The sequence below is a fragment of the Indicator indicator genome, chromosome 27 (genome assembly GCF_027791375.1).
Source record: "Indicator indicator isolate 239-I01 chromosome 27, UM_Iind_1.1, whole genome shotgun sequence".
Lineage (NCBI taxonomy): Eukaryota > Metazoa > Chordata > Aves > Piciformes > Indicatoridae > Indicator > Indicator indicator.
The window spans coordinates 4,081,985-4,090,001 of NC_072036.1; the positions used below are offsets into that span (position 1 = coordinate 4,081,985).

The following is an 8,017-nucleotide window of genomic DNA, read 5'->3' on the forward strand; positions in this document are numbered from 1 at the left end:
GGGAGATGATGCCTGAGGTTCCCTGTGGAGGACTCTCAGCTCCTCCTCAGCTCGGCCATGCCCCCTGCCGGCCGCAGGCATTAGTGCAGCATAGCGAGGAGCCACTCCCCCCCGCGCTGCGCCTCTGCCTCCTGCCCGTCTTCTAAACACTCTTCTGCACCAGGTGTGGCAGCAAGCACCACCACCTCCAGTTTCCAAACTCTGAAACGTGCTCCCCAAGGAAGTGGCTGAATCCCCATCCCTGGAGGAGTTTCAAAGAGGCAGGGATATGGTGCTGAGGGACATGGTTCAGCACCAGCCGTGGTAGAGTTAGAGAATGGTTGGACTGGATGGTCTGAAAGGGCTTTTCCAACCCAAACAATTCTGTGACTCCTTCAGAGTCAGCCATTCATGCACACACTGTGTGAACAGTAAAGAATTTTGCTTTGAGGACAGTTACCATTTGCTGTTCCCTTCCTTCTGTTTAGAAAAGGATTCCTTACAAAATGGAATCAAGAGTTTTCTTAATCTAAGAGTTGATTCCTACAAAACACCAAGAGACAATTTGGAAGGAGATATACTTCATCAATCATCTTTGAAATACCTAACAAATTACAATCCAGAACTGTAAACAGAGATGTGTATGACTCATCTCAGAGATTTATGCATGAATTGATTTCTGAATTGCTTGCAAGTCAAAATCTAAAAATGGTATTTGTGATTAACCAAGCTACTGATACTGTTGGGAGGAGTGAGGGTGAAACAAGTTTTCCAGCACACAAGATCCCTGACATCTTGTTTTAAAACATGTAGTTCATTTACTTAACTTGTTCACACTTCAGCAGAGAAAATGAATATGAATTAAGACTGAAATCTTAAACAGCATACATCAGCAACAAACAACCCCTGAGCCCCAATGCCACAAAACATGGAAGACAAACCTTTAAAACAATTAAAATGCAAGGCAGTAACAACCTTGATGGCTGCCTGTAACACCACCACATTTTAGAACTGAGAAACAAGAAATATGTTTAGAGAGCTGCAAGGTTAAAATTGTAAGCAGGTGGTATTCAGAGCTACCTAATTTTGTTTGTGGCTATCCAAAGCCAATTGTCCTCTTAAGAGAGGCCTACAGAATATGACACCAGGACATCACCAAGCTATCAAAACACATTTCCAAGCACGTGGCATGAAGACAACTCACCAGTACTGTAGTATCTCTTGAGTTCTGTGCGTCTGATGTCTTTCAGCTGATTGTATTTTTTCTTTTTCTTTTCTTTGTCCGGAGCAGTTTCCTTTTCCCCAGCAAATTTACAGTTGTCTTCCGAGGAACTGATTTGCTCCAAAATAACTTTCTCCTCTTCTTTCTCAGGAGATGCTTTGGAAACAGGAGACTCAGGGGAATTGGCAGGGACAGCCTCAGTGTTTGGTTTGGCTTGCCTTTTCTTTTTCAAGCTATGCATAAAGAAAAAAGCCACAACATTAAGAAGCAGCCAACCTCTACAGACACACTAACTCACTTGCTAATTTGATTTAAAAAAAAATTAATTTAATACCAGAAGTCCTTCCAAGTCAGCAAACCCCAAACCCTTTGTGCCAGTAAATTCATAGAATGGCCTAGGTTCCTAGGAAGGGACCTTGGAGCTCATCTACTCCAACATCCCCACCATGGGCAGGGACACCTCTCAATTAGACTCAGCTGCTTAAGGCTTCATCTGACCTGGCCTTGAGGCATTCAAAACCTCCCTTGGGCAACCCATTCCAGAGTCTCACCACCCTCATCCTCAGCTTCAGTCTAACCCTGCTCTCCCTCAGCTTCAAACCATTCCCCCTTGTCCTGTCTCTAGACACCTTTAGGAAAAGTCCCTCTGCAGCCTTCCTGTAGGATCCCTTCAGGTATTGGAAGGCAGCTTTAAGGTCTCCCTGGAGTCTTCTCTTCTGCAGGCTGAACAACCCCAGCTCCTTCAGCCTATCCTCACAGCAGAGGTGCTCCAACCCTTGGATCATCTTTGTGGCCTCCTCTGGACTCACTCCAACAGAGCTCTGTGTCCTCCTTATGCTGAGGACACCAGAACCGGATGCTAAGGGATATCTTCTTGAGAATAACCAGAAAGGTTATAAAGCTTTTGCTGTTGTTTACTGGGGAAGAGGAATGGATAAAAAGAAACAAAAAGCACTGTTTTAAACCACCATGCATATAAACACAGAAACAAGATACAGAATTCTGTTTTCAAGATGAAACTTAGGATAAAACCTCAGATCATGATGTATGATGATGCAACAGCTAACATAATTTCACAGTCCACTGCTCCAGCTTTAGAAAGCCCCTTGTTTGGATATAAACTTGTTATTTCTTCCCATTTTCTCCAAGGTTATGTCCCAGTGGCCACTCATGCTACTCCACATCTGTTCTTGCACAACCACCTGGCACTCCCGAGTGTCACCCAGCAGCTCCTTCCACAACGTGACTGACACGGCCACAAACTGCTCCTGTGGGAACATTTTCCAGCTGCTAGAGATCTTCTGAGAGAAACCTTCATGAGCTGCCTATACAGCTTCCAACTTATCACTACACTAATGAGAATATTTTCTGTTTAGAAGACTCCTAAAAGTACAGCTCAAGTGAGAAAGATGCTTCAGGAATCCTAATGTGATATTTTCTGCTAAATCAGGAAATCAAGAGAAGTGATTCTGCCCCTCTGCTCAGCTCTGGTGAGACCTCACCTGGAGTGCTGTGTCCAGCTATGGGACCCCCAAGACAAGACAGACATGGACCTGCTGGAGTGGGTCCAGAGGAGGCCACCAAGCCAAGATGATTAGAAGGCTGGAGCACCTCTCCTATGAAGACAGGCTGAAAGAATTAGGGCTGTTCAGCCTGGAGAATAGAAGGTAGACCTCAGAGCTACACTTCAGTATCTGAAAGAGACCTACAGGAAGGCCAGGGAGGGACTGTTTAGAAGGGCTTGGAGTGATAGGATGAAGGGCAATGGTTTGAAACTGGAGCAGGGGAGATACACGTTGGACTGAAGTTCTTCACAATGAGAGTGATGAAACACAGGAACAGGCTGCCTAGGGATGTGGCTGAGGCTCCCTCTCTGGAGATACTCAAGATCAGACTTGATGTAGCCCTGGGGAGCCTAATCTAGTTGGAGATGTCCCTGCTGATTGAAGGAGTGTTGGACAAGATGGCCTTTGAGGGTTCCTTCCAACTGGACACAATCTGTGAATCATCATCTTCAGCACTCTTTGCTTAGTGAGAACCAAGGCTGACTTCACATGCCGAGGGTCAGCACCACTAAAGCAGTCCTCACTCAGAGTCACTGACACACACCACAGAAAATGAAGAACTAATTTATCTAATGTTCCTTCTCTCCAGTCCATTAACTTCTTAGTCACAAGGCACCTAAGGGAGGGAGCAGGATATTCATCTTGTTGACGCTAAAAACTTTGTTAAATGCACAGGAAGAATTATGCAGAGAAAACGCAGACACTGAGTCACCACAAATGGGGGAAAGGTTACAGGATCTCACAGCACTGCTCTCTGGAAGGGAAAACTTAGTATGTGAAGTTATTCATATAAAGCAGCATTGCACAAGTTCTTCCTTCCTATTTACACACCATCAAGGGTATTTTTTCAGCCTAAAGCAGACAAGCACATATACAAAACGCTGGAGAACTACAGGAAGACAGTCCAGGCTACCCTCATTTTTTCATTTCTTTGTTTTTAAAATAAACATTAGAAACAGTTTCCAAGCTTACAATATCCAGCTTCAGACCTCTTGATAAGGTCAATTTCTCAGCCCACATGGCCAATCTTTTCCAGTGAAACGTTTCAAAAGCATGTCTTGCAAAAGCTGTGTCTATCACCCATGCATGTACACACATTTCTTAAATGCTTCCCAAAACACAGCATCAGGAGACTGATGTTCTGCAGCCACCTCATGGATGGTTTAGGTTGGATATGAGAAGAAAACTCTTCACTGAAATGGTTCTCAAAGACAGGAACAGGCTCCCCAGGGAGATGGTTGAATCCCCATCCCTGGAGGCGTTTCAGAGAGGCAGAGATATGGTGCTGAGGGACCTGTTTTAGCACCAGCCATGGCAGAGTTTGAGAATGGTTGGACTGGATGATCTTAAAGGGCTTTTCCAACCAAAATGATCTACAAGTTCAGTGAGGATGCTGTGGTTCTCCCCATGCATTTCTAAGACAACTAGGAGCAGCTCATGCTGTGTATAGCAAAATAGATTGAATGTGTGTGTGGAACTTCACAGATCAGGTCCTGACTACCGACGAAAACAACCCCCAGGGATTTCTACAAGATAAAAGCGAATAATAACAAAGTGCTTTGTTTAGACTAATGAAAATTTGTGTATGCAAAAGAAGCTTATTCTTGACTAATATGCTCAAGTCCTGATCAAAGGCTGCTGTGGCAAAACAGCAAACAAAACACATTGCAAACGCAAAGCCTTTGCAGAGCAGCTCTCTCCACTGAAGAGGCAGATCCTTATTATGCTTGATTCCAGACTTACAAACAAGACAGGGCCCTGATGTTTTACTCTAGTGACTCAACTTTCCTGTAGCTGTGCATATCACAAGGTACCCAAATCACCTGCTGCAGCACAGGGAAACTGGCAAGCACCCACTGGCAGCCCCGTTTCTACTCCCATTGCACCTCAGATTCCTACTCTCTTTGTTTTGGTCACTAACTCTGTTAAGCAAGCTTTCTGTAACAGAAATGTAGCATCTCAAAACAACAGCAAAAAGCTGCTGGTGGAAACACAGAACTCTTTTTTTTTTTTTTTGCAGGGAAAACAAAAATAAGTATAAAGAGATAAAAACCTCTCTAGAGGTCAACAATCCTTATGACAAAAGTAACAGTTCCCATCAGCGTTTTCCCTAAATCATAAAACCCTTTTGGTTGGAGAAAACCTTGAAGGATCATCAAGTCCAAGCATTCCAAGTCTGGTGCTAAACCATGTCCTAGCACCACATCTGTGTCTTTTAAATATCTCCAGGGATGAATGTAGTCATTTGAGCTAATTTTCAAAGTTGCCAAACAAGCTAAATCAGAACTGGTCCCCACCAAGAGCTCTTCACACCATCTACAGCACCCCCAGCACACAGCTGCTGATGCTGTCAAGGGCCAGTTCCACTTTTCAGGTAGCAGTGATCAAGAACCTGAGCACTCCACAGTTTCTATTCCATCCTCATGGCAGGGGTTGGATTTTCAGGCAGTGCCAAGCCTACTCCTCCTGCCCACTGCTCTGTTTCAAGGCACTGACCACTGAACTCTCCAAGCAGTGACCTGTGGCACTAGAAAGAATACCAGGTGAGGACTGAGTATCCATGACATCACAGGACTTGAAATTGCTGCAACTCTGCCTAGGTTTATGATTTCTGCCTGAAAGATGCTGCTTCTAGAGATCTCTTCAGCCTGCCCCAAATGACTCAGTTCCTCTCCACTCACTCTTAAAAAACCTCAACTATAATATCCCAAGGAACCAAAATAAGCTTTCAACAGCATTTCACACTAAGAGCAGCCTCAAATTTACTGTGCATTTGGACATTATCTGCACTCTCTTAGCAAATCAAAGTTCCAAAAGTGTTTACTGCAGCTTAAAAAACCCTCCATCCCCCTCAAGGCACTCCCTTCAGCCCCCACTTGCCCTTCTCTCACATTGACCTCCACATCCCAGCAAGGCAAACTGGGCACCCAACACATGCTGCCAGTCCCTCTTCTGCTCAGACTTCAAATCCATTGCCTGCTAAAAGAGTGGAAGGCTGAAGGTCTCATCCACTCCACCCAGCCCTCAGGTATTTCTCACCCTTCATAGCAAGAGCTGCCATGGAAGATGGAATTAAAAACATCATTGCCTCATTATTTCCTTTTCCAAGTACGCTGGAAGATTTTGAGGAGTTTTGTTCAGTTTTAAAGGGGATTTTCTCTGAATGAAACCAACATTCAGCCTTCTTCTAACCATTATGAGAGCAAAGGGCTATATAAATAAATAAGCAGATAAATAAAGAAACCCCTCAGTTTAACAGTGCCAGGGCTTTGCAATTAAATCAGCCCTTCAGACAAAGCAAGCTGCATCTTTTCCAGTCACTGGATTAGGTGTTACTGCAGAAGATGTTTGTTTTTCCCTAGAAAAGCTGCTGGGGGAAGGAAGAGGGAGAGACAAAAAGGCAGCAGGAGAAACAAACAGCTTATCTGCAAAAACACTCCAGCTTCTCAAGAAACAGTCTAACACATCTGGAATTCCATGGCAGATAGTGTTTCTCAAGCTAATTGGTTCCTGACAGACAAAATATTTCTTCTGCATTTTCAGAGAGATGTCTTTTTACAGCTCCTCAAAGTGTTTTCTGGGCAACAACTGCTCAGCCATTTTGCTATTGTCTGTCCAAATACAGCTTCCCAGTAGAAGTTTTCAGTCAGCTCCTGTGCACAGCAGATGGCATGGGGGCTTTTCACCAAGTCCCATGAGAATCAGAGGAGCACTCTGAGCTGGTTGCATCTACCCTGCAGAAGGAAGGAGCAAAACGTCCTGCAACACAAAGACATTCTCCTATAGTTTCATAAAGGCCAACAAGCTGAAATGGACAGAGTCATCCCAGAGCAGGCAGACAGGGACAGAGTCATCCCAGAGCAGGCAGACAGGGACAGAGTCATCCCAGAGCAGGCAGACAGGGACAGAGTCATCCCAGAGCAGGCAGACAGGGACAGAGTCATCCCAGAGCAGGCAGACAGGGACAGAGTCATCCCAGAGCAGGCAGACAGGGACAGAGTCATCCCAGAGCAGGCAGACAGGGACAGAGTCATCCCAGAGCAGGCAGACAGGGACAGAGTCATCCCAGAGCAGGCAGACAGGGACAGAGTCATCCCAGAGCAGACAGGACAGTCATCCCAGAGCAGGCAGCAGGGACAGAGTCATCCCAGAGCAGGCAGACAGGGACAGAGTCATCCCAGAGCAGGCAGACAGGGACACAGTCATCCCAGAGCAGGCAGCAGGGACAGATCATCCCAGAGCAGCAGACAGGGACAGATCATCCAGACAGGCAGACAGGACAGTCATCCCAGAGCAGGCAGACAGGGACAGATCATCCCAGAGCAGGCAGACAGGGACACAGTCATCCCAGAGCAGGCAGACAGGGACACAGTCATCCCAGAGCAGGCAGACAGGGACACAGTCATCCCAGAGCAGGCAGACAGGGACAGAGTCATCCCAGAGCAGGCAGACAGGGACACAGTCATCCCAGAGCAGGCAGACAGGGACACAGTCATCCCAGAGCAGGCAGACAGGGACACAGTCATCCCAGAGCAGGCAGACAGGGACACAGTCATCCCAGAGCAGGCAGACAGGGACACAGTCATCCCAGAGCAGGCAGACAGGGACACAGTCATCCCAGAGCAGGCAGACAGGGACACAGTCATCCCAGAGCAGGCAGACAGGGACAGAATCATCTCAGAGCAGGCAGCAAGGGACAGAATCATCCCAGAGCAGGCAGCAAGGGACAGAATCATCCCAGAGCAGGCAGACAGGGACACAGTCATCCCAGAGCAGGCAGCAAGGGACAGAATCATCTCAGAGCAGGCAGACAGGGACACAGTCATCCCAGAGCAGGCAGACAGGGACACAGTCATCCCAGAGCAGGCAGCAAGGGACAGAATCATCCCAGAGCAGGCAGCAAGGGACAGAATCATCCCAGAGCAGGCAGCAAGGGACAGAATCATCCCAGAGCAGGCAGCAAGGGACAGAATCATCCCAGAGCAGGCAGCAAGGGACAGAATCATCCCAGAGCAGGCAGCAAGGGACAGAATCATCCCAGAGCAGGCAGACAGGGACAGAATCATCCCAGGGCAGGCAGACAGGGACAGAATCATCCCAGGGCAGGCAGCAAGGGACAGAATCATCCCAGAGCAGGCAGCTAGGTGTACAAGGTTAGCAGTGCTCACTTCAATTCAATTGCAACTGACTACTTAATGGCTTGGCAGAGACTGACAGGAAAAGAGCCAGGGAAGACTTCAAGAACTGGCCT

The 8,017-nt window shown here is 46.8% G+C and overlaps 1 protein-coding gene across 2 annotated transcripts in view; it reads right to left on the reverse strand.

The window, feature by feature from the left end:
* Positions 1-1,427, reverse strand: part of NCOA7 (nuclear receptor coactivator 7) — a 51,308-nt gene extending 49,881 nt beyond the window's left edge. Inside the window, exon 1 of one of the 2 annotated variants that reach the window (XM_054393091.1) lies at positions 1,184-1,427. The gene's annotated coding sequence lies outside the window, so the exon portion shown is untranslated. The remainder of the gene's footprint in view (positions 1-1,183) is intronic. The other variant, XM_054393092.1, reaches the window with a different exon arrangement.
* Between the last annotated feature and the right edge of the window lie 6,590 nt (positions 1,428-8,017).